Here is a 3,277-nt window from a genome sequence, read left to right as displayed (position 1 = left end):
AAATAGTTTAAAGAATTTTCTAACTAAAATTCAATTGATTTGGATATCTTTACGGCTTAAACGAGAAAACACCTCTTATCGACCATTAAAATTACAAATTTTGAAACCCTTTGATCATTAGGCAAATGATGTCGAAAAAATTCGAAATTTGATTTCTAAACACTTCAAATGGTATAGATCATGTTCAACGGAGCCGATCGTCAATTTGGAAGCTCTATCATCGAAAACAAATCGGTAGTAAAACGGCTAGTTTATTACCGATAGTATTCTAGCAAAACTATATATATATATATATATATAGATATATAGGGTCCGGCTATTATTCTATTAATAGGATTGGGACCCTTGTCCTATCAAGTCGATTTGAATGATCGAAACTTCAAATTGAAAATCGGCACCGTTGAAGTTGATCTACACAATTAGAAATATTTAGAAACCAAATTTTATAATATTTAAAAATCATTATCAAGTTCATCTTAAGCGTTGAAAAATGAACGATCATAAATGAATAACCTTTTTAAAATAGAGGTTAGACTTTCTTAGTTCGTAATCAGAGTTATCAAACATTATCTAAATAGTATAAAGAATTTTCTATCAAAAATTCAAGCAATTTGGATTGCTCTACATACGTTAAACAAGCAAACGGCTCATATAGGCCATCAAAAATTATCGATTTTACGACACTTTGATTACCATGTAAACCATTATCAAAATTTATGAAATTTAGTTTCTAGATATTTCAAATACTCGATCAACTTCAACGGCTCCGATCATCGATTCAGAATCTCGATCATCAAGAACAACTTGATAGACAAATGCTCCTATCCTATTAATAGGATAGTAACATTATATTTATATATATATATTATATAATATATATATATAGAACAAGAAAAAAAATAAAAAAATAAAATCTTAATTTGTCCTACTTTGGAGTTGGAGTTGGAGTTGGAGTTGGAGTTTGTCACAATCACACGAAACCCCAAAAACGCTATTGTGCCGTTGTGTTCTTTCTTTCTTTAATTCCTCCTTTTTTTTTTCTTTTATTTTATTATTATTTTTAGAGAGAGAGTTTTAGTTCCCACCTTAATTTGACCATAAATTTAAATTTTATATATATATATATATATAGAATTAGGTTGGAATACTATTAATAATAAATGCTCTTTTTGCTACCAAGTTTTTAACCTTGGATGAAAAATTGTAGGATCAGGATGATATTAGTCGGTTAGAGTTCAGTGATCCCCCTAGGGTTGATGTCCCTACTGGGTTATAGTATTTAATCCAATGGTTAGAAATAATGAAAAGAGTTGATCCAAAGGCCAAAAAACTGGTAGCAACAATGGAATTTTGCTACTAATAGTAGCCAGTCCAACTATAATATACTAGAGCTACTATCCTATTAATAGGATAGGAGCAAACTAAATTTCATAAATTTTAAAAATTATTTACATGGTGATCAAAGTGTCGTAAAATCGACAATTTTTGACGGCCTATATGAGCCGTTTGCTTGTTTAACGGTGTAGAGCAATCCAAATTGCTTGAATTTTTTTAAAAATTCTTTATACTATTTAGATATGTTTGATAACTCTGATTATGAATTGAGAAAGTCTAACTCTATTTGAGAAGGTTATTCAATTATGACATTCATTTTTTAACTCTTAAGATGAATTTGATCATGATTTTTAAATATTACAAAATTTAGTTTCTAAACATTTCTAATTTTGTAGAACAATTTCGATGGTGTGCGATTATCAATTTAAAGTTCCGATCAATCAAACGACTTGATAGGACAATTGGCTCCAATCCTATTAATAGGATAGTAGCCGGACTATATATATAATATATATATATTATAATATATATATATATATATATATAGAGTCCGGCTACTATGCTTCTATATAGATGAGGTTACTATACTTCTGGAAACACGGAGCCTTCCATGCTTCCAGGCTCCGTGCTTCCAGGTCATTTTCGATGTTGCGACTTTCGAATCATCAACCGACTCCATTAAAGTTGATCTAGAATATTCGAAGTACCTAGAAAATATATTTTGTAATTTTTCGATATCATTTGCCTAGTGAACTGAGGGGCCCAAAATCAACGGCTGAAAATAAAATCTTACAAAACGTGATAATATAACATTAAAATTTTAGATCAAAATATTAATCTTGTTTATTATTAGTATAAAAATTTTCTATTAAAATTTCACGTGATTTGAATATTTCTACACCGTCAAACTTGCAAACGGCTCACCACGGTCTTTAAAATTATTGATTTTGAGCCCCTTCGATCACTAGACAAATGGTATCAAAAATTATAAAATTTATTTTCTAAGTACTTCAAATACTCGAGATCAAGTTTAACGGAGTCAATCGACGATTCGAAAGTCGCAACATCGAAAAACGACCTGGAAGCACGGAAGCTCCGTGCTTCCAGAAGCATAGTAGCCTCACTCTATATATAGAGTTATGCTAGAATACTATCGATAGTAAACGGCGTTTTACTAGCAATTATATTTCGATGATAGAGCTTCCAAATGAAGATCGCTCATTAAATATGATCTAAACCATTTAAAACTACCTAGAAATCAAATTCACGCACTTTCGATATTATTCTTTTATCCATCAAGTGAACAGAAAAATGAATAACTGAAATGAATACTCTTTAAAAAAGATGATAGGGTCTTGTAATTCAAGATCAAGAGTATAGATCTTGTTTTAAATAGTTTAAAGAATTTTCTAACAAAATTTCAATTGATTTGGATATCTTTATGCCGTTAAACAGGAAAACGCTTCTTATCGACCATTAAAATTACAAATTTTGAAACCCTTGATCATTAGGCAAATGATGTCGAAAAGATTTGAAATTGATTTCTAAATACTTCAAGTTATAGATCATGTTCAACTGAGCCGATCGTCAATTTGGAAGTTCTATCATCGAAACAAATCGGTAGTAAAACGGCTCGTTACTACCGATAGTATTCTAGCACAACTCTCTCTCTCTCTTCTCCCTTATATATATATATATATATATATATAGACGAGAGAGGAGGAGTGAGATGGGAGAGACCCGAGAGAGAGAGACGCAAGAGAGAGAGACGAGAGAGAGAGAGATTTTGCAAATCTTAGTTTTCTTAATATCTGGTTTTGATCTGATTTGTTTTCCTTGTTACCATTTTATTTCTTTTCCATTTGTATCTTTTTATTATTTTTCAGTTCTCTTTTGCGAGGATTTTCTTGGTGTGGTCTTGGCTGATATCTTTTAGGTGAGG

This window comes from Ananas comosus, linkage group 21 (genome assembly GCF_001540865.1).
Source record: "Ananas comosus cultivar F153 linkage group 21, ASM154086v1, whole genome shotgun sequence".
In the NCBI taxonomy this organism is placed as follows: Eukaryota; Viridiplantae; Streptophyta; class Magnoliopsida; order Poales; family Bromeliaceae; genus Ananas; species Ananas comosus.
This window is presented reverse-complemented; position numbering follows the sequence as displayed.